The sequence below is a fragment of the Eptesicus fuscus genome, chromosome 3 (genome assembly GCF_027574615.1).
Source record: "Eptesicus fuscus isolate TK198812 chromosome 3, DD_ASM_mEF_20220401, whole genome shotgun sequence".
Taxonomy (NCBI): domain Eukaryota; kingdom Metazoa; phylum Chordata; class Mammalia; order Chiroptera; family Vespertilionidae; genus Eptesicus; species Eptesicus fuscus.
In genome coordinates this window covers 10,783,021-10,807,632 of record NC_072475.1, presented here as the reverse complement: position 1 = coordinate 10,807,632, position 24,612 = coordinate 10,783,021, and the positions used below count along the sequence as shown (strand labels likewise).

Sequence of the window (24,612 nt, the reverse complement as noted above, 5' to 3'; positions counted from 1 at the left end):
TACAAAAATAACATATTTTAATAAAACTTATTAATTCAAATTGACATTTACTAACTTTAAATCAATTCCTTATTCATCGCCACCCGTCTGATAGAGGGTATCAGTGAATAGAGAGTAAATTGAAGGGGCCTTTAGAATTAGAAATAGGAGCAATGTGGGTCAATACTGAGGGTTGCATTGATTTGAGGTGGAATGCAAACCACTCTCCCAAAAGTGAGGGCGGTACACTTTCACAGTCCCTAGGCTGAATCTCATCCTGTGGCCCAGCTCCCAACTGAGATTTCTGATTCTCTCCAAGAACTCTTGGGAGAATGGAAAACAATTTTCAAACTTGTTATTTGTGACCTCTCATATCCTCTTACTTTCCACATCCATCATTTCCCCAGGCAGATCTAACAAATTACTTGCCAAACATAGTCACCTGTGCTAATCTAATGACTGCCAATTTAGGGTCTGGGTATGAGTTGAGATTTCCTTTGTCATCAGCATTCTAGACCTGAACTGCTTTTTAAGGCATACCAGGTTATTAAATTGGAGACTGTTCTTTGGGATGCAAATGTATTGGGGAAAAATAAACAACATCCCTTTTTCAGTGAAAACTGGCCAGGAACACAAAGGAAGGACTGATACAACAGAGCAAGTTGGGTGGGTTTCTAGTAGTAAATTAGCTAGAAGTCACATGATCTGATTTTACTATTCTCTTTAAGAATGTGGCAAAAACACACACACACACAAAACCAACCTATTTGTTTTATTGTTGTAGTTTGTGTTCCACAAACTTGCTCCATGTTTATTCACTTTGCATTGTATATGCTCAACAGAGACGCTTTACTCTCTCATGTGGAAGAATTTCAAGGAACTTAATGATTTACAAAAATGCATTGTGCTGACATTACAGTGGCCAACATTTTACCCAGTTCTCACAGACTCAAGGCCAAGAAAATCTCACTGGTGTGATTGGAAATGAAAGGAAATTCTTAGGATCACTGAATAGTTTAAGAACTATAGGGCTGCTGGATTGCCATTGCCCCTACTAGTCATATTTCTATAATTAGGTCAATATGCACGTTTAAAAAAATGGAGGCAAGTCAAATGAAATAAAATAAAGGCTTGAAGGGAACTGGCTTGTGCACAACACCAGCACATGATTTTAATATTCATACTATAAAGTAAATCAGTGTTTGGACAAGTTATAGGAAATATTGTCAAGTAACCACTCTAAAGGAGGAAATCTAGACATACAATTATGAGTGCTCCCTTTGCAGGGATAACCTGGGGCCCAGTGTGGGTGTCTTATAGAGAGGCTTTTAGATTTTTTTGAGAATCAAAACCACAGAATAGAAAATGCAGTTCCCATTTGTATTAGTTATGACTTTTTGGTTGCAAGCAACAGATGTTCACTATATCTTGCCTAACTACTGATTGGAACATGGCAGAAAACATAGGGGTGTCACACCGGGAACAGAATGCAGCTGGGCTGAGGAACAGACTAGAGTCAGGGATCAAGGCAACAGAGAATCCAAAACCTTCTCCCCTCCCATCTCTTCTCTCTATGCTTTATTCTTTTCTCTGTGGAGCAGCTTCTATTTTCTGTCCACAACTTGAAAAAAACAGGTTGCCATATGTGATTACCTACATATTTCTTTTGGCCTATATATTTCTCTTTCTACATGTATTGTCTTTTCCCCTTTCAAAATAAAAGAATGTTTTAGGTCCAATCTCAGGCCAGACTACCCCTCTTCATTTGTTTTCTTGCCTCTTACACCCTTTCATCTATCCAAGCACTTTACCCCTGCTGTATTCTCTTCTCTCTCCTCCATGATCAAATTTTTCTTTATGTTGGATGATTTCTAAACACATACAGATAATCCTTACTTTCTCTCACATCCTATACAATAAAGAGGTAATATGAAAATTGACCATCACTCCAACACACAAGATGTCCACCCCCATGTGGTCAAAGATGGCTGCCCCATGTGGACACAAGATGGCCAACAGGGGAGGGCAGTTAGGGGCAATCGGGCTGGCAGGGGAGCAGTTAAGCATCAATCAGGCTGGCAGTGGAGTGGTTAGGGGGTGATCAGGCTGACAGGAAGAAGCAGTTAGGGGCAATTAGGCAGGCAGGTGAGTGGTTGGAAGACAGCAGTCCTGGACTGTGAGAGGGATGTCCGACTGCCAGTGGGATCTGGTCTAAACAGGCAGTCGAACATCCCTCGAGGGGTCTCCCAGATTGGAGAGGGTGCAGGCTGAGCTGAGGGACAGCCCCCCACCCCCATGCATGAATTTCATGCACCGGGCCTCTAGTTTAAAATAAAATATTAAACAAAGCAAAAGCAACATCAGCTAAATATCTTCAACAATAAACCAGCATTCCATTGGTTCCACACCCTTCTCCATCTACTACCTTGTTCGTTTATCATCTTTATAGCAAAAGTTTTCAAGAGAAATGAACAATATTTATCTTCCACTTTAATTTTCTTTAAGGGTCTCAATGAGGCTTTCATTCTTACCATGCTACTAAAAATGCTATTGTCAAAAACTTCCATTCTGCAAAATCCCAAGCTCTTATCCCCATTTCACCCTTCTTCTCCACAGTATTGGTTAGTGTTTATCAATTCCTTCTTCTTAAACACATTTTCCATTTGTCTTTCAAGAAATCTCAGCCTCCTGGCTTTTCTTCTACATTACTTGCTTCTCTTTGTCAAGCTCCTTTGTTAGACTCTTCCTCTGTTTCTGAACCCCAAAAGATGGAGTGCCATAAGACACAGAACTCGGCCATTTTTGTGTCCCATGTAAAAGCTCTCTTTAGCTCATCTTATAATTTCATGGCTGTAAAGATCCCCAAATTTCTATTTTCAGCCCCAACAATCACAAAACTCACTTATTTCTCCCTGTATTTTAGGAATGTGCTTATACATCTGGTTGATATTTAAACTTCCCATCTTTTAAAGATAACATTTCCATTATCTCTCCAAACCTGATGACCCTCATTCTTTTCCATTTCAGTGAAAAGTTCTACTACTCAATGAGTTATTTAAGCCATAAAGTTCTACTCAGTCTTTCCTGAATTTCACACATCCAATCTTTCAGAATGTCCTATTTGAACCTCCTTCAAAATGTCTCAAACATTGGCAATTCTCACCACTTTCTGAGCTATCTCTTTAGTCATAGTGAACAACATATTTGACCTGGATTACTGCAGCAACTGCCGAAATGACTTGCACAATTTGACTCTTATCCCTCTTCAAGTCTACTGTTGGCCCAGCATGTGAAATATTTTTAAATAATGTAAAAGTTCAGACCATTGAAGTGACTTCAAATGACATTTTGGAAAAAAATTCCAAACTCCTTATTATGTTCTCAAGGCCTAGCATGGTTGGCCAACTTCCTACTTCTGTGAACTAATTTCTTACCATGCTCCTTTGGTCACTCTCATCAGTCATGTGGCTTCCCTATGATGCTTTAACACACTAACATTTCTGCCTCAGGACTTTTGCAATTGCTGTTCATTTCACTCGGGCTGCTCTTCACTTGGCAGTTTGCATGATTACTTCCTTTCTTTTCTCCATGTCTCAATTAAATATAACCTCCTATGAAAGTATATCTGGCCCAACTTTCCACAGTATCTTCTTCCCCAGTCAAATGCTGTGTTATCGTTCTCTTTTATTACCTCATAGTTCTTATGATATTGCATACTTAGTACTTTATTTGTGTAACTCCTCATTTCCTATACTCTCCATAGATCTTTAAACTCTGTGAGGTCAGGGATTTGTCTTTTATAAGGGCTTCCCAATTTGATACAAAATTGATGCTCAAAAATAATGGTAAAAATTTGGATAGATACAAGGGAAAAATGAAGAAAGGAAGGAAATAAATTAGTTTGAGAATTTTCAATGGTGGTATATATTCTATTTTTTAGAAGTGGATTTGAATTTTGAAAACAACAAACTCACTTGAAATTTCTACTGTAAATAAATTTTATCTTCATGCTGGATAGTTGAAAATCAAGAGTGGGGGAATGACACTGATTTTTAGACTAATAAAAGTTTTGAAAGAGTTTCTTTTAAAAATTATTATAAATTAAAATGCATATTAGACATAATTTAATTTGGAGATGTATTTTTTGGTTAAATACATATTCTATCTAATAAAAGGGTAATATGCAAATTGACCATCACTCCAACACACACGATGGTCGCCCCCATGGAGTCAAAGATGGCCACTCCCATGTTGACACAAGATGGCCACCACAAAATGGCCAGCAGGGGAGGGCAGTTCGGGGAGACCAGGCCTACAGGGGTGGGTAGTTGGGGGAAACCAGGTCTGCAGGGGATGACAGTTGGGGGGGGAACCAGGCCTGCAGGGGAGGACAGTTCGGGGGGACGAGGCCTGTGGGGGAGGGCAGTTAGGGGTGACCAGGCTGGCAAGGGAGGGCAGTTAGGGATTACTGGGCCAGCAGGGGAGGGCAGTTGGGGATGACCAGGCCTGCAGGGGAGGACAGTTAAGGGTGACCAGGCCTTCAGGGGAAGGCAGTTAGGGGTGACCAGGCCGGCAGGGGAGGGCAGTTAGGAGCAATTCGGTCAGCAGGGGAGCAATTAGGCATTGATCAAGCTGGCAGGGGAGTGTTAGGGGGTGATCAGGCTAGCAGGCAGAAGCAGTTAGGGGCAATCAGGAAGGCAGGCAGGCAGGCAGGCAAGTGGTTGGGAGGCAGCAGTCCTGGATTGTGACAGGGATGCCTGACTGCCCTTGTAGGCCTGATCCCACCGGGATCGGATATCCCTCAAGGGGTCTCAGATTGGAGATGGTGCCAGCTGGTCTGAGGAACACACACACACCCTGCACGAATTTTGTGCACCAGGTCTCTAGTGTAGATATAAAACATAATATAAGAAAAGTAATGTTACTCATGTTATTTCATGACTTGCATTGACCGCAAAACTACCAGATGCATAAAACTCTTTACCTCGAATATAAAATTGTTTAATTATCTGTCCCCAGCTTACCTCTCCTGCTTTATCTTTAAGTGCATAAGCACTTTGCATTTGATCATACCAAGTCCCATTTTGCCTGCCACTCTCCTCCTCCCAACCAACAAATGCTTCACTCAGCTTATTTTTGCCTCCAAACTCAATTTATATATCACTTCTTCCTATAAGTTCTACCAATTGTTATCTGCGCCCTCCCTTCCAGCCTAGATATGTTAGGTTCACCTTCCAATTGGCTCTCAAATGGTATCAGGAAGAACACTCTCAGCCTGGACACTCCTATGTCCTCCTCTTCCCTTTGTCAGTCCCTCCTTCTCCAGGGTAGGGATGATGATATGATTTTTTAGACTCCAGAACACATAGTTGTGGGCTATTTCAGACAAGCCAGCACCTTCTTCCAAATAAGCCATTTCCTTTTATCTCACCATACAAGCCCCATTCTTGGGATATTGCAAATGGTAGCATAAAGATAAGAGGAACTAGTAGGCTCTTACACCTAAGTCATGTATTGCAATTTGATATCTAGAGTAGTTTTACATGGGGGATTCTTCAAGAACTCAATTAATATTATCTCATTTTCAAATGTTCTTGTACCTCTTCAAGTATTCATGGAAGGAACAAGAAGAGGCATGATTGGCAGAGCATGTTTAGAGAATTTGCTTGGTCTTCTAGATTAATGCTGCTTAAATTCACTTAGTATATTGTACCATTTTTACCTTGAGGCTCAGAATTTTTATTGAATTATTTATATGAATTTAAAAATTATAATAATAATCCACTTATATTTTCAAGATTTAGCTCTGAACCAAGTGCTTGTAGTTGTTCATAAATGTTGATTGAATAAAAGGTTGCTTAAACGAATAAACGACAATTTTTTATGGATGCTCATGTTTCTAAACAGTGCAATTATTTCTTGCCTTCTCTTTTTTGGTATTTGGTGATTTACTGTTAGGCTAGATCCTTCTCAGGAGAATTTACTTTTTAAACTTTAAAAGCTATGTTAGAATAAACACGAACTCTCAGAGCAAAAGCAACCATGATTTCAAGTGAAGTTCTATATTTACCAACATTTCATAATTTCATGCATCCAAAATAGTGTTTTGAAATAAATGACAGGGAAAGCTGAATTCATTGGAAGCACTTGAAACAACTTGAAATTCTAATAATGAGGTACAGAATTTGCACACTATTTACCTTTGTCTGTAATTTTAAGTGTGATGTTTAAACATGTAATAAGCAGTTACAATGGTTTGCAAGCTACATGTCTCTGGTTTGGGTAAGAAAATTTTATGCTTTTGCTAAACTTTAAAACTGAAAGTAGAATTGTGTTGCCTGGTTTAAGTTAGGTAAATTCCAGTTCTCTATTATTTAATTTTGTCATGTGTATAATGAACTATTGCTCTCACCTACTTTATAAGTTTTAAGCATAGCTGCCTGAATATAGTAAAGATTTAATGTGTGTCCTTGTGTAATTAGTAAATTGATAAATTAATAATTTAATGATTAAATAGTAGAAATAGTATATATTTTTAATTTAAATTAGAATATAAATACAGGTTCTCTAATTTTTATTATAATGATTCAAATTAAATAAATGGATTGAGAGAAATGCCTAGGGGAAATGCTAGACTCTGAACTCTAGTTTTTTCTTCTGAAATAAAAACTTAACTCTGAGCTTGAATCTTTCTCTTATTCTTTTTCCATGTGGCCCTAAGAAATACATCTTAATGTTTAAATAAATATATCAGCAGAGGAATACATACCTCATTTAAAATAAATGCATTAAAAAAAGACTTAAAATCCCATTTCTGTTTTATATATAGTATGACTTAAAAATAATAAAAACACACCTTAATTCTCTTTATAGAGATTTTCTGTATAAAATGAGAGTAACACAGTAATGATAATTATTGTCTATCCTAGATCACTTCTTCTGCTAACAATGACCTTTTATAAACTAAGGTCCATAGTTGGTTTTGAAATAATCACATAAATATTTTAGAAAAGGTTTTTTCTTTTACATAATCTTAGTCTTTCTGTGGTGGCTGTAAATGGCATTTCCATAGAGCATATCCATGCATTGTCCCACACCCAACCCTTTTATATAAATTGGCCCTCTGCAAGTATACCTACCCTCTTATGCTTCCCGGCTATGTAACCCTCCTACAAACCCATATTCTTTCTAGTTATTTCTATTTTATTTCGTAAGAAGATGTGCCTTATGGATATTTTAGAGTTACCTTTTCTATAGTCCCATCGTCACCCTTCCTTCAGTTCTATTTGTTGATTTTGGCTGTCAGTTATCCTTTACAAGCACAATTAATACTTTGAAGGACCCATAAATTCATTATACTATTCTTTTCAAGCATAAAATATGTACCTCACCTTCCACGAATGACCACTCATAAATTTAGTGCAACTGCTCGACCAGAGTAGAATTCGGTATTTTACAATGAGGTCAAGTGGAATTAGGGTTAGATTGATTATCCATGCCAAGAAACTTGAAACCTAAAATATAAGCTACTCCCAAGTCTACTCTTTTGACCTAAATCCAATAGAGACAGAGAAAGTAAAATCTAAATAACCAAAAATAAACTTCTTGTTCAGAAAAGGGTAGAGTCCAAACACAAGGTGTTTGCTGATCTATCATACTTACCAAATGCAGGTATACAAGAATTGGGACAACTCCTGACCTGGTAGCAGAGTGAGGTACTTGTTCAAACTGAAGTTCTGTTCTGTGATGGGTTGAATTGTTTCTCCCTAACAAAAGATATATTGAAGTTATAACCTTCAGTATCCCAGAATGTGGATTTACTTGGAAATGGGGTCATTGTAGATGTAATAAAGGGGGCGTGGCCCACCTGCAAACCACCACAGGCCCCTCACTCAGGCCGCCCCACGCCCCAAGGGAACCCCACCCTGATCAGGGACACCCTTCAGGGCAAACCAGCTATACCAGGCCTCTATCCTATCTAATAAAAGAGTATGCAGATTGATCATCACTGCAACACACAATATAGCTGCCCCCATGTGTCAAAGATCCTGCCCCCATGTGGACACAGGATGGCCACCACAAGATGTTCAGCAGGAGAGGGCAGTTGGGAGGCACCCGGCCTACAAGGGAGGGCAGTTGAGAGGGACCAGGCCTGCAAGGAAGGGCAGTTGGAGGTGATCAACCCTGCAGGAGAGGACAGTTAGGGGTGACCAGGCCAGCAAGGAGGGAAGTTGGGGGCAAACAGGCTGGCAGGGGGTGATCAGGCTGGCAGGCAGGCAGTTAGGGGCAACCTGGCCTGGCCCATAATCCAATATGACTGGTGTTCATATATATATGAACAGACAGACAGAAGGAGAACCCCATGTGAAGACAGAGGATACGAGTGATGCATCCACAAGTCAAAGAATTGACCAATAGTGCCACCAAACTACCAAGAACTAGGAAGAGATAAGGAAGGATACTTTAGCAGGTTTTTGAGGGACATGGCTCTGTTAAGACCTTGATTTCAGTGGTCTTCAGAACTGTAACACAATAAATTTCTGTCATTTTAGGCTCTCCAGTTTGTGGCACTTTTTTAATAACATTCCTAGGAAACTAGTATATGAATTCTTCAATTTCCATGTCCATATGTGAAGTGAACATTGTATAATTGTGTGTGTGTGTGTGTGTGTGTGTGTGTGTGTGTGTGTGTGTGTGTGTTATGACTCAATGGCTTTATAGGTCTTTATTTCTATCTGGTCTAGGTCAGAACTACTCATCATCTTCATAAGCTTCAATCACTTTAAGCTACAAAGAAAAATAAACTTGATTCATTAACTTCCAGATGACTTATTAAGCCTATACAATTTTGAAAATCTTTCAATAGAAGCAATTACGGTCTGTGTATAATGGAATATGAAATAGTACAACTCCATCTGCACTGAGTCCAGCCCTTAATAAATGTCACTCATTCTAATAAATTTAAAAAGAGATTTATCTTATTCCTAATGGTCTTATAATGACCATTTGAGTAACTTTTCCAAGGCAGAAAGTTGCTGCAAAATGAAAATGTATCTACCAGTGCAAATTAGTATTAGTAACTTTCAAGTGACAGTCCATTCACCAAAATACTTAGTAAAAGCTCTGTTTCTTCCCCTACAGTTGTAATAATTAAACTCTTCTCAACTCCCAATACATCAACACCCTTGTGCTGTAATAAAGACCTTTCCCAAACCCCCTTCCATATAATCCTAATGACATCAGCCTGAGGACCCTAACTGGAGTCCCGTTTTGAACTTTGCGTGGCTGTAAACACTACAATAGCAGTTACACATCTCCTTTGTCTCCCACTGTATGCCCTGTACCTAGCACACACTACCTGCACATAGTAAGGGCCTACAAGTTACAGAGACTTTGCTGTCTCCTACTTCTAAGTTGTAAAGGGAACCTATTACCTCCTCTTCCAACCAGAACTCAGGTGAGCAATAACGTACTAAAAGTCTGAGAGTAAAGAAGAGCTAATAATTGTGTAGATAAAAAAGATGGGGGTGTGGTATTATGGTAAGTAACCTCACAGGGTGATGTGATTATAAATTCCTAGCTGGGCAGGTCATGGTGGGTAGTCATGCCCCAGGCTTATAACTTCTTCAATGAAAGGTTTTAAGCCAGCCTTGTCCATTGTTCTCCTGCATCTAGGTTAACACACCTTTGGAATGCCAGAGGTAAAATCCCTCAAAGAGGGTATTAACGTTCAGAAGAGCACATAACCCTGTGTTCCATTCCCTGCTTTGCGTTATTCAATCTTCCTTAGGTCCCCTCTTCAATTTCAAATGAATAAAAGAAGCTGTAAAACTGTTTAGAGCATTTGAGATCTTGCTCCCTGGCATAAGTCTTCAGTTTGTCTTATAAAAATTCTCCACAGGTTTGGATGTTTCTTATGCTGACACTTGTATTTTTAATGTTTGCTAATTTTACTATTAGTATATGTTCGATCCCTTGCATCTCCAGACTCTAGTCATCTTGGCATTGCCTGTGTCCCCACCCTTCATTCACTCCAGAGGAGAAGTTAGAGAATAGCAAGGGGCAGTAGCTAATTTAGAGGCAGCTCTTAGCCACTTCCTATGTTACCATTCAATTAGCAAGGAAAAGCTAGCTCCAACGTCATCACTTGTACCTTGACCCAGTGCCTGCCCATTGAGCAAAGGAAGGGCAAAGCCTATCAGTAGCTTAGCAACCAGTACATTTTCCTTCCCACTTGAGAGGAGCAGCTTTTCAGTAATAGATCCGGTCCAATTGACGTCCATCTGGCTGAGCAGTTTCCTTCCTCTACCGAAATAGGGAGATCCTACCATTATATGCTTACCCTTGATCTAGATGTCAGGGTTTTAGACTCATAAAAGAAAACCTTATCCAACTGGATGAATTTCAAGGATAGAATACAATTCCCAAATTAGAGAGCCGATAAAATATTATTTCATTGTTCACTAGATCCCCCCACCTCACCCCTCCATGTTTCTTATAGCCTGCTTTTTCTACAGACTGACTCTTTCTAAACTTTTTGGTAATACTGAAGCAGACAGGTAAAAGAGAGGAAATAAAAATGAATGAATGCAAATCTTACAAAACTGGCCATTTTGTCCTTCAGAGCAGGGCAGGATATCTTGAGGGAGTTTTCTTTAAAATACCATGGATGAAGACAATTTCAAGGCAACATTTGCAGGTAAATGAACTGTCCCAAATGGACTATAGATGTCTAGACATTATCCTAGAAAATGTTCGCAATAACACGGGTTTCAAAGCAGTTTTACAACGGGTTAAAGCAAATATATTGGACTGATTTTCACTTTGCCAAAGCAAAATATTTTTGAGAAATATTAATGTAGCTTAGTTTTGGAAAATGGTGCATTAGATTTTTCTTAAAAAAAATCACGGGCAGTAATGCTGCTTTCTGAAACAGATGGAAAATATGCTTTTTATTAGGTAATAGACTTCAAAAGCAACAGAATTTATTATAAGATTGTGCTATGATCTTAAATATATTCTCAGTTTTGGCAGAAATTAAAAATTATTTATTCTAGTAACTGACAAAAAAAAAAGATAAAAATCTTCTGTGTTGAATAGTGATTTGCATGCATAGCAATGAAAGTCAATTTGATTAAATCTCCACACAGTAATGTTGCCAAATTTTTCTAAAACTTCTAACCTTTCCAGGCCCTGACTCTAAGGGCTAGACAGTTGTCTCTTTGCTCACAAATAAGATTTTATTTAGAATATATAAATAGTGGTTCGCTGTTACTTGTGAATTGTGATTGCTGTTCAAATGGTGAACTCTTACAAGTAAATTAATCAAAAATATTTTTATCAAAATTAAACTCTTCAAATATTGGTGTTTTACTCTTTACCTGTAGAGAAATGGTACCTTAGTTTATTGAAGATTTTTCTCCCACAAATATGATCAGATTGTTTAACCTCATTTCCCGCTTCCCTGTTTTATGCTGAGGCCCCAAAGAACAGGAGTGGGTGATGAGGAAGAGTGAAACAGGAAATGAGGTAAAAGGTGGTCATCATTTTAGGCAACTAGGACTCACTGCAGAGGCACCTTAAGTTTGTTTGCCTCAAGGACAGAAAGAGGATATTTATCTACTTGTCTTGGTCAAGGATAGCCCTAAGAGGTGTTAACTTTCCCAAATGTTTACATTTGCTTAAGCATCTGCGCCAAGTACATTCTCTCCATCCCCTCAGAGAAGCCTGGGGAAGGAACCAAGAGACTCTTGGCAGAGATGAAGCAAAATGTTTGCAAGTACACCTCTGTGAAGCTGGTCAAGTAAAGGAGAGTTAAGAGGCCTTTCTTTACAGTAAACACAAGAGGTATCCTACGTGGTACCCTTTTCTCCTCAGACCCACCTAATGAGCTCCATTAAGTCAAACACATCCCAGAGCCTTTAAGGAAGAGACCAGCCACAATCTGTTCTGAAGCCTTCACACTGAAGAGTCAGGGAATAAGGTCTTTTTAGACCTTCGTTATTTAACATTAGTTGAGCTGTGGTTGCTACAATTGCACACTTACAATTAGCATTGGAAATGAATGCGCCATGAAATGCCCTTGTGTTCAAAGGGTAGTCCTTCTTGCCCTCATTTGCAGCAGCAACCCAGCTCCTTTTGGTATTCATGAGGCATTACCAACCCCCAACCCCCACTAGTGCAACAACTCTTCTCATTGGCAGCTGGTTCGACACGAAGGGGCCAGGTTCTACCCTGTTGATCAGTGAATCCCCTTCTGTGTGGGACCTGACAAGACAAATCAGTCTTGTATATGTGTCAGTGTGGAGAGGCTCCAGTCCTCAATCAAACACTGATCTAGGTGTTTCTGTGAAGGTATTTTATAGATATGATTGAAGTCCATAATTACTTGGCTTTAAGTAAGAGAGATCCTCCTAGATAATTTGGGGGGGGGGGGCGCGGAGAGGGGAGGGCTTGATTTAATCAATCCGAAGGACTAAGAGCAGTGGTGAGGTTTCCCTAAGGAAGAAGGAAATTCTCCCTGTGGATAGTAGCTTCAGCCAGTGCCTGAGAGTTCCAGCCTAGGTTTCCTCAAGGTCTGCCCTTCAGATTTCTGATTTTCAGACTTGCCTAACCAGCCCCCATGATCACACAAGCTGATGTATTGCCAACCCCTCTCCTACCCCACCTTTCACGTTTTGTCTCTCTTACTGGTTCTGTTTTTCTGGTTGAATCCTGACTGGGCCAGACTGTCTCTTCCTGTCTCTGAATTGCCTATTGTCTGGTATATTGTTTTAAATAATGTTAAACTTGGGAAAATCTGTCATTTGTAACTATTTCTATTTGGAGCTCTTTCACATGCTTTATAAATATCATTAATTTTTATTCTCTTCTATCCCACATATTTTGACCTATAAGGTAACAAATTCTTGCTATGCTATTAGCTGGGCACGTAACAGACACATGTTAACTAAAAGAACTCCAAGTGTAACTAAAAATGTTAACTAAACAAGAGTCAGTTTTCTAAGGAATAAAACTAAAAAGATAGGATGACAGGGGACAGGTTTAAGTTTTTATGTTAGCCATTTCTTTTGCACAGATGCAATAAAGAATTAATTAAATGTCCCTTTAGAACCAAAACTATTTCAGTGAGTAATGGTACTTCCAACTAAAATTGAGCATTTTAACATGGAAACATCCCTTGAGTTAAATATTCTCTACTGAAATATGATCAGCAACTATAAAGGCTATTTATCTCTTAAGACCCATAATTAAATAATAGCTCTCAAGCTAATGGTATAAATACAAATAAAGAATAGATTTCTAATTCTATGGGCATTTAATGTCACTGAATGAAAAAAGATGGAGCACTTTAAATTTAGCTAATTGATTTAACACGATCAAGCTATTTAAAAATTGAAATTGATGTAAATAAATTCTAGTATATTTTATTAAATCCTAATGCATTTGTTTATTTAATATATGTTATATTATTTATAAATATATATACATATATAGGTATAGATATATAATCTCCCCTAAAACTGAAACAATCTAAAAGAACTGAAATAATATCTGTCAATATGGGTTCCTATAACAAAAAGATTCCTCATATAATATTGGTTTAATAAAGAAAAAGTTAACATTTTATTCATGCTACATATATCATGTGGGTTAGCAAGTCACTGCCCACATAGAGCCCTGCCTGATGAAGACTCAACCATCATTATAAGTTTTCATCTTGTAGCTCATCATCTTATAACTACAGTATCAGCATACAACCTTGCTATAACCTCAGTAGAGTAAGAAAGAAAATGGACAATTGTGTATAAATTTCCATGACCTCAACTTCAATGTGGCACATATGACTCTTGCTCATATTTCATTGGCTAGAAATAATTACATAAGCTATTCAAGTTGACTGAAAAACATACACAATAAGGCAAATAGAGTGTTTATTGAATACTGCTTTCTCTCTGACAGTCAACTATTTTATAAAGACTGTATTTTTTTAAACATAGTTTTAGGTTCAAAGCAAAATTGAGAAGACGGTACAGACATTTCCCACATACTCACTGCCCCCACATATGTACAGCTCCCTGGCTACCAACATATCCAACCAGAGTGGTACAAAAACTTATGAACCTACATTGAAAAATCATAATCATCCAAATTCCATAGTTACATTTAGGGTTCACTTTTGGTGTACATCTTATAGATTTTGCAAATGTATAATTGACATGTATCCATTATCCTATATAATAAAAGGCTAATATGCAAATTGTCCCCTTGACTTGGAGTTTGACCAAGAGTTCCAATGCTCACTATGACATGCACTGACCACCAGGGGGCAGCATGGAACATGGCAGGCGTTGGTGATGTGGCACTGGCAGCAGGCAGCAGTGGAGGTGCTGCCAGCCCCAATGGGCCATGATGAGAAGAGGATCGTGGCAGAATAGTGGAGCAGGGGAGCGGGCAGTGCCAGTCCAAGGCAGTTGCGAGCGAGCGCCCAGTCGCCCCACAGATCACCCTGCAGACGGTGACCAGTGGTGACAGTGGGGGGCGGGGCCACCACCTGGCTCCCAGGCACTGAGGGAGCCAGGCAGGGAACTCCAGCCCTGACTGATCACCCCGCAGACAGTAACCAGCGGCTGGCAGGCCCTAATCGCCAGATTGGGGCCAGGCCCCAGGCTGGGATAGGAAACTGGAAGTGTGTGGCAGTGACCAAACTTCCGCGGCGACCCAGCAGGGGGCTGCAACCTCTCACTGGTACCTGGGGGCAGTGGTGACAGGGATGGAGGTGCGATGAGGATTAGGGGTGTCCGCCGAGCTCACTCTCACTCCTCCTGCTACCCTCCCTCTGGATGCCAGGGCTTGTGTGCCAGGGAAGCTCACGTGCTCAGGTGGCAGGCACCCACAAGGAGCCCACCCTGCACCTGCGCAGCCTTTTCTGGGTGAGCCGGGCCGCAGCGGTCTGGATTGCAGGGGCCGGTCGGGCTCCCTGTCAGTTCACACAGGAGCCGGTCTGAGAGGCCGGCCAGGAGAGAGCATGCTGTCTGTCCAGCTTCCATGCAACGCTGCTGGGCAGCCCAGAGGCCTATGTTGTGCCCTAGCTCACAGCATCCAACCATGCTCACCACATCTCTGCATGGGGACTCGGGCACCATGACTCAGGCAGAGGGGGCACGCGGGGGCCCAGGGGCCCAGGTGCTGCCCAGGGCCCAGAGATAAGCTGGGACTTGCCCTTCCATGCCAGACATTCGCACTTTGATTGCTGGCTAGGCCTAGGGACTGGACCCATGCATGAATTTTGTGCACTGGACCTCTAGTTATCTATCTATCTATCTATCTATCTATCTATCTATCTATCTATCTATCTATCTAAAAGCCTAATATGCTAATTGTCCCTCCGACCATTTGACTGTTCGACCAGTCGCTATGACGTGCACTGACCACTATGAGGCAGACACTGACCGATAGTTTAGCTTGCTGCTGTGGTCCGGCTGATTGGATCTGGGTGAGATGGGCCGGACACACCATGGAGCCCTCCCACAGTCCCTCTCAGGCCTGCCAACCTCCCACAGTCCCTGCCCAGCTGGCTGGCCCCAATCAGCCCAGATTGGGACTGGGCAAGGTCCCAATCGGCCCTGGTTGGGACTGTCAAGACGGGCCGGACATGCCCTGGAGCCCTCCCACAGTCCCTCTCAGGCCCCGAGTGTGCACCGTTGGAGTCTCTAGGCCTGGCCTGAACCCTCTTGCAATCCGGGACCCCTCAGGGGATGTCAGAGCGCCGGTTTCAGCCCAAGCCCTGCAGGCCAGGCCAAGGCACCCCACCGGTGCATGAATCTGTGCACCGGGCCTCTAGTATTATCATTACAGAGTATTTTCACTATCCTAATAATCCTCTGTCTCTGCCTATTCATCCCTTACCTTCCCCCACACCTCATCTGAGGCAACCACAGATATTTTTACTATCTCCATAGTTCTGCCTTTTCCAGAGTGTCATACAGTTGGAATCATACAGTATGTAGCCTTCTTAGATCATCTTTTTTTATTTAGTAATATACACTTAAGATTCCTCCGTGTCTTCTCATGCTTTAATCGCTCATTTCTCTTTAGTGCTTAATAATATTCTATTGTCTGAATGTACCAGTTCATTCATTCATTCATCTCCTGAAGGACATCTTGGTTGCTTCTAAGTTCTGGCAATTTTGAGTAAAGCTTTTATAAACATCTGCATGCAGGTTGTTGTGTGGACATATGTGATCAACTCTTCTGGGTGAAGACCAAGGAGTGCAATTGCTGGATCATACAGTAAGAGTATTCTTAGTTTTATACAAACTGCCAAGTTGTCTTCAAAGTGGTTGTTTTATTTTAATGCAGTCCCACCAGCAATGAATAAGAGTTCTTGTTGCTTCGCATTCTTTCCAGCATTAGGTGTCATTAGTGTTCTGGATTTAGGCCATTCTAATAGGTCTGTAGTGGTATCTCATTGTTGTTTTAATTTAAATTTCCCTGATGATGTGTTTGTGGAGCCTCTTTCATATGGTTATTTGGCATCTATATATCTTCTTTGTAGAAGTTTCTGTTAGGTATTTGGCCCACTATTTAATCTACATTCTACTACTACAGTCTCCAATATTACTTTGATTACTATTACATGTATAACTCATTCAACTTCTTCCAAAGAAGTAGATCCCAAGGTTTCATCAGTCATTATCTCTGATTCAAAGTATAGGATCCCTAGGTTATGTGTGGCATATTAATAAATTAGTAAAAATATATAGTCAAACAAGCCAACCATTTAATTCACAGTACTTCGGTATCTCTAAAAATAGACACTATAACTGTTATGAATATTACAGATATTTACATATTTATAAGCTTTCAGTAAAGTGGCCTTCAGGTGTGAAAATATTGTCAGTTAGATTTGCACAATAATTCCTTGGAAAGTTATGATTAATAAAGAATGAAAAACATCTGAAACCGGTTTGGCTCAGTGGACAGAGCGTCGGCCTGCAGACTCAAGGGTCCCAGATTCGATTCCGGTCAAGGGCATGTACCTTGGTTGCGGGCACATCCCCAATAGGGGGTGTGCAAAAGGCAGCTGATCGATGTTTCTCTCTCATCGATGTTTCTAACTCTCTATCCCTCTCTCTTCCTCTCTGTAAAAAATCAATAAAATATATTTAAAAAATAAAGAATAAAAAACATCAGTAATACCAAAAGGACATAAAATTAAAAGGGGGATAAGAAAAACGAGTTGGTATAAATAAGAAGTCTCTCCAAGTTCCCTAACACATATGATTTGAAGATTAGAAAGCAAGATGATATATGAATTAATTTACTTTGTTTGGCCTTTCTTCTGTCACATATTGACTTTATAAAATGTAAAGTTGCTTAGTATAATAGGACACTTTATGGTACTTTAATGTTCTTATTTATTTTGTTTTGTTTTGATATATCAATAGCTGAAGTGGAAGAGATGACTCAATTAACTATTGTTTCTTATATACTTGAAGAAATACATGAGCTGTTCAACAGTCATTTTTGCCTTTGGGATTTCCTTAAAATTGAACATGGGAAAGAATGGCAGGATACCAATGAGTAAGATTCTATATTAGTGAAATAAATATGGTTAACACTGATTCATTGGGTGACTCCTATAATCCTTAGCTGGAAATGGTGCTATGGAAAATGTAAATGACAACAGTTTGGATTTATTTTTTACAATGAGAAAGAATTAATTAATCCATCAACAAGCAGAAATAATCAATTTACCCAAATTATTGCATATAGTGCAAATGCAAGCTGCATTCATATTTTTCAAAGTATTAAGTATCACTATATAAGAATAAAATATAACACATATATTGTTTCATACATTTTTCAATTAAAATTAAACAAGCTTTTTAACTATCATGACAGATAAGTATGAGGCATACAAACAAATTTAATGTTTAATGGAGGTACCTTAGAGATATCACTTAGGCAAAATTAGAATTTATTAAAGACTGGATTTGAATATACTACCTTCATCTGTCAGTTATGTTGAAATTCCCCAGCATACTTCTCATCTGTATATTGCATGTCTCATAAAAGTAAATGTATTTAACATACTCTTTGTTCTTACTCTAGATGTCAGTAATCAATTAGGTCCTTTGTTAAATACAGGGTGAGGCAAAAGTAGGTTTACATTTTTGTATGGAAAATAATACAATAATTAATAAATAATAACACAAGAATAAACTCTGTGTTTTGTGTACTTACAACTGTAAACCTACTTTTGCCCCACCCCATATATGGGACTAAAGTTCTGAAAAAGCTCCATAAGACCCAGTCACATGCCCAGTTACAAGAGCATGTGAATAAAATTCATATTCCAAGGAAGAATTAAGCTTTACGATGAAATTCTTTAAAAAGTGAATGCTGCTTACCTGGTTTTATCCCCTATAAAGCACCAAAAGTTGAAATGTAATGCTTTGGTAGGACTTGTTTAATTTCTGTATGTCTTCATACAATTACCTTGTGCAACAGCAAAGTATTTTGTAACTTAGAGAACAAACAAGAATTAATGACATATATAATATATACAAAAGTAAATAAATTTTTCATTAAAAAGTGTAGTTTTTTTCATTTTTAAAAAAATATATTTTTTATTGATTTCAGAGAGGAAGGAGGAGGAAGAGAGAGATAGAAACATCAATGATGAGAGAAAATAATTGATCAGCTGCCTCTTGCACATCCCACACTACAGATCGAGCCCACAACCTGGGCATGTGCCATGACTTGGAATTGAACTGTCACCTCTGGTCATAGGTCAATACTCAACCATTGAGCTACACCAGCTGGCAAGAGTATAGTTTTGTTTTGTTTTTCCTAAGGCCATAGAGTGGTAAGGAGAACCATCTGCATCTTTGGTTAGGATTCTCTTAGGTGGGTTTTAGTTTGTTCTTATCCCAGGGAATCTGGTCTCAGTCTGTGTTTGAATGAGAATCTTTTCTTTCCTTTCTGGCTTTCTTTAATCAGAATGATCTCACTCAGATACAATCATTGCATGTCTTTGTTCAGAGCTTGGATTGGAAGTGTCCATCCATCCCTCATTAGCCTGATGACCACAGCCTCTACCAATCTGGCTAAGGCAGACTTTTGTATTGTCTCACTACCACAGGTGCTCTCTGAGTTTTTGTTGTTGTTTGTTTATTTCTGCTCTGAATGGTGCTTTATGCTCTCTTTTACTTTTTTGGACATCTTATCAGAAAAGTCACTGCTGCCTCCGCCACCTAAAGCAAATCTCTTCCTATGAGTAACTTGGTCTCATGTCACATTACAACAAATGTTTATTTTATTTGTTTGCGTCTGTGTTTTTGTCATTTTCATACACTAGAATTTCAGTTCCATGAAGACAAGGCTTTTTATGTTTGTTGCGCCATTGTCTCTGACACCTAACACCATCTGACACACAATGGGGGCTCAGTACATCTTCTGCTGATTAATTTATTAGCATGACTGTTGATGTACCTTTATGCAGAGATACTCAGTGAACTGGCCTTGTTTGTAAGCATACCTACATTTCTGTGGGGCCTTACTAGGGTGTAAATCACAGAGTAGTCTTCAAGGTGGCAGGAGTTTATACCACCGTATCTATGTTTGCCTCCAGTAAGGGTGATGTAACAGGAAACAACCATCACCTACAGGTGATTCTCCAAAAAGAAGACAAGGTGTATGATGAACCAGACCCAGCACTGACAGTGGTCAGGCCAGTAAAGAGAATCTTGGAAGGGCAGTAATAGTACTGATTACCATTCATTACATCAAATCAATAATATATTTTTTGAAAAGTAATGTCCTTTAACAAATGCTCATTAGTTGCATTTCTTCAGGGTACTTTGAGACTAAGAATTTATGAAAGCTTCAAATAAAGCAGACTGGTAGCTATAAAATAAAAAGATATTAGGTTCTGACCTTTACTATTAAAATGTGTGCTTGGTTTCATTTTCTTTAATAATAATTTCACAACCCATTTGGAGAGAAAAAGGATGCCTGTTTATGAGTCAGTAAATATAACTTTGAAGGCATGAAAGTGTACTCAAGAGTGCTCAGATATTCTTAAGAAGTGGTTTTTCTGTTAAAATTTCATGATATGATACTTGGAACACAGGTTTGGCTAATGACAAGGGACTCACATCTTTGATGAAGGAATTCAGATCTGGATATTGTCACCATGCAGAAAGAGTGATCCTCCAATTTTTTAGTATGAGGAAGCCAATGCTTTGGACATGATGTTCCCTTCTGTTAAAGGAACATATTTTAAATAGTGGAAAAGAAACTGCTGCTCCAGATTTGCTTCTAAAGTGCTTTAATATTTTATTTTAATTTCTGTTGTATGAAATATTATTAGGGTCAGGGTAAGTGATGCAATTGTTGGTTTGGAGTTGGCAATATGAGAGATTTGCCTTTCCTCTGTTTGGGAACAAAAGATGAGCTGCTGAAATTTAAAATGTTATAATCTGTACTACATATAAGGGCAATAATTTTCCCTTAGCACATGCATTTTTCTTTCAGTAGACATATTTTTATCAAGTACATCTACTTTTTATTAAAATCATCTGGCAACCCTCAGTTATAGCTGCGATAGGGAGAAAAAGATGGAAAACATCATTCTTGCAAATACATTCTGTAAGTTTAAAAGACCAGGACCCTATGTCTTCAGGAGTAGAAAGTAAATGTCAAGTAGCATAGTTGTTCTATTAAATTACTATTATAGTACTTCCCATGGGTTAAACTTTTCTCTAGAAAAGCAGGTTGTTACACCTTTTGTTCTGAATCCCCCCTTTACACTCTTGATAATTTTAAAATACAGGAAGGTGGAGGGCTTGAGCATAAAAGAAAAAAAGAAAGAACTCATAATCACAGACAACAGTGTGGTGATTGCAAGGAAAAGGGGGTGGGTGGAGGTGAAAGAAGGTATAAGGGAAATAAATGATGATGGAAAATAAATGAAATAAAGAAAAAATAGACAAGCAATACATTCCATTGTCAGCTATGGTGATATCATCATGATATGCCATGTAATGCTTGGAAAATTCCACTATACACTTGGAAGAGGATGAGAGTGAAAAACACAAATTCTGTCTTAGCATTCTTAAAAGAAAAGGTTTTGTTCCCATGGATCTACTAAAAGACCCACAGGGGTTTCAGAAACCATGTGTGTGATCAATTTGATTTTTTAAAAATGTCTACGCTACTGACTAGACTACAGGAACTGAATATTGCTCAACATTGCTCTCTCTTCTTAAACTTAGCCTAACTAATTATTACAGAACTAAGAAGCATTATTTGGCAAATAATATAATCCAGTATTATATAATCAGTGCATTTATTCTGCTAATAATAGTATACCTTTTCTTGCTAAATTATTTCTACTATCACTTGTTAATAGCAAAAATAAATATTACATTGAGTTAAAGACCACTTACTGAAATTAAGGATAATTATCCAAGTTGTTTAAATATTATCTCATATTTCTTAATCGGAAGTATTACTTATAAGGAATCTCATTAAAATACATACTGTTTGATGCTCTAAATTGAGACATAGACTCTACCTGTTTTCAAAGGCTTTCAGATCTGTTAAGGAAAATGCATGACTACATAAATAACTATGACATAAGATGGATTATGTTCATTACACATCTACTTGTACTGTCAGGAAAATCTTCTGCAAAGCATAAACTTTTAAATGTGAACTACATTAATCATAAAAACGATGGTTGCAATTTAGTAGTTCTTGTAAAGAATTTGCATTCTAATTAATGATCCTGATGACTCAGAGTTTTTACACCCTAACAGGTTTGTTTTTTTAAGAGATTAGAAACAGACCATGACTTTTATACTTAAACTATTTTTGTCTTTGAATCTCCAGATTGTTAAGATAATCATAAGACAAGGAAGAAACATTCTGAAGTGTCGTTCCCTGAGGTACAAGAAACTGATTTAATTTAGGGATAGGACTGAAAGTCTGAGTTCAGACAATACTCATTCTTAATCAGAATGTTACTCATAAAATGCAGGCTATACAAAATAAAGGAAAATTCATTTGGCAGAAAGTTCAAAGACTATTTATCTAAGCCATGCCCAAAAAACAATGTAATAGTTTCTTAAAAAACATAGAAGGAGAAGGAAGTATTCGACATATTTAACAAAAGTGTATACTAAAACATTCCCTTAAGGTTTATGTACAAATTATTACAGATTGAATTTCAGGCCCTACCAGATAAACATGAGAATCTGGAGGTCCAGCAACTGCCTACTTTTAAGTTTGTTTTATGTTAATGTCAATATTCATTTAGGAAATTATATAAAGGAGTATGTATTCTTTGATATATATCCTGAGAAGATCAATTTTATTTTACAGAAAATATAATGTATTTAAATCTTTAATGAAACATGACATGTTACAAATATTTTAAAAGACATTCAACATATTCTGTTCTCTTAATATGTATATAGTAGGCATCAGTTGAGATCCAGTCTGTAATTATATTGCGCTTCATGTTTGCAAATATCTCCATTACACATTTCCATTGAGCCTCACTACTTCACTGAAATGTAGGTATTTTATTACCTGTCCTATGTTAGACTCAAGCTCAGAAAAATTAAGTTAGACAGCAATATGACCCAGGTCTTCTGACTTCCTTGTCATTATAATCTTTCCCTTAACACCACAGCTTAGCCTACCTTCCCCTCTGGTCTCCTTATCCCCTTGGGAAATAGAGGATTAAATTATGTTTAATCTCATTAGTATCCTTATAAAAACCTATAACCTAAGCAGTCGAAGAGCTTACCATCTCGCTCCTGGAATCCTTTGTTTACTAGCTGATAACCAAGACAAACTTTTTGTTGATATTGAAAAGATTTTTGTTCCAAAGCTACACATGAAAACTTCAAATTGGAAATGTTTTGAAGTTTGGGTATGCTCACATTACAATTAAATCAATCCATCAATCAACTAGAATAAATCCCTGATAATAATGTAATAGTAAAACTACAATTTCAGCCAGAAGACCACACCCTTTTAGTCCTGGCTAAATTAAGAGTATCTCTCATCTCTGGATGAGAATCTGCCTGAGCTAGCCTGAGATTTTTATCATGCAAGAAAATTCCCTTCTGGAAGTAAGATAGACTAGATTGCTCATGATAAATTGTCTTAGAATTCAGATAATTTTCAAGACATCACTAACTAACTGCTTTATTAGTTTAAACCATATGAAATTGCCATTATCTTTAGGTTAACACCAGTTTGATAATTTCATGTAGTTCAAATAATACCTTCATTGTATGGGAAATAATAAAATATTTTCATTAAAGGGTATAAGCTTCAGGGTCCAAAAACCTTCATTCACAAGTAAGCACTTGCCCATGCTAATTAGAGCAAGTTAATTAGCTCTCAAATGGACATGATTGTAATAAAGATAGGCCTCATAAAATTGTTGTGAAGTTTCACTGATTCACTGAAGCTATGAATATCTTTATATTTAACACATCTGGTACTAGATACCAGAGTGGTACTCAGCAAATAAGAAAAGCAATATAGGGATAATATTGTTGCTGAGCTCCTGTATACTAACTTTGAACCCTGCCCAGCTTTCTCAGTCAGGAAGACTTACTAGTTATTTCTGGTGAAACAGGACTGAACCTCCATTTTTGAGCTTATTCCTGCCATGGTGACCATACAGCACCTTCTATCCAAAGTGTTCTGGGGATGTCTACCTCACTGAGCCTAAGTAGTGCTAACACTAGGATTTGCCCAAATGTGACTTTAAAACATTCATAAATAATTTCACTTTTAATTCATACATAAAGAATGCTTTTATTATTCTATAATAAAGTCGTGTGTAAAAATATAATATGTGTTACTTCTAAAATCTCACTGCTATTTGCTCTTGGATCTGGGGGACATGGATCTGGGCAATCAAGATCCCATATTTGTTTCTTTACTAGCCTCCCACACATTCTTTTGAAACTTCCTTCAGATTCACAGACTATTACTTTTCTCAGCCATTGGCCTCTTCACATCTTTGCTCTGACTGCTGTGTAGCATCAATAGTACATTTTTTAAAAACAGGTCTGTATTACTCATGTTTGGATATGATTGGCACACGACCTTGTATATTACCAGCACCCTAATAATATATGTTAAATATAATTTATTTCACTATCCAATTTATCAGTAAGTAATTGCAAAAGTGTGTTGCAAAATTTATACTTGGGACTTGGAAGACTTAGGAAGTTTTATTATTATTATTTGTTTTAATAGTAAATTACATGTTCATTTACTATTAAATATTGGAAATATTTTATATATTTTTTATTTCCCAATTACAGTTGACATACAATATTATATTAGTTTCAGGTGTACAGCCTTGTGATTTGACCTTTATATAACTTAGGAAGTGATCACCTGGGTAAATCTAGTATCCATTTGACATCATACATAGTTATTACAACATTATTGATTATATCCCCAATGCTATACTTTACATCCCTATAAGTATTTTGTAACTACCAATTTGTACTTTTTAATCCCTTCCCCTATTTCACCCATCCCCAAAACTCTTCCGTCTGGCAACCATTAAAAAGTTCTTTGCATTTA

The 24,612-nt window shown here is 38.1% G+C and overlaps 1 long non-coding RNA gene across 1 annotated transcript in view; it reads left to right on the top strand.

The window, feature by feature from the left end:
- Positions 1–24,612, top strand: part of LOC129147707 (uncharacterized) — a 63,121-nt gene that overhangs the window by 7,750 nt on the left and 30,759 nt on the right. The gene's annotated exons all lie outside the window — the stretch shown is intronic.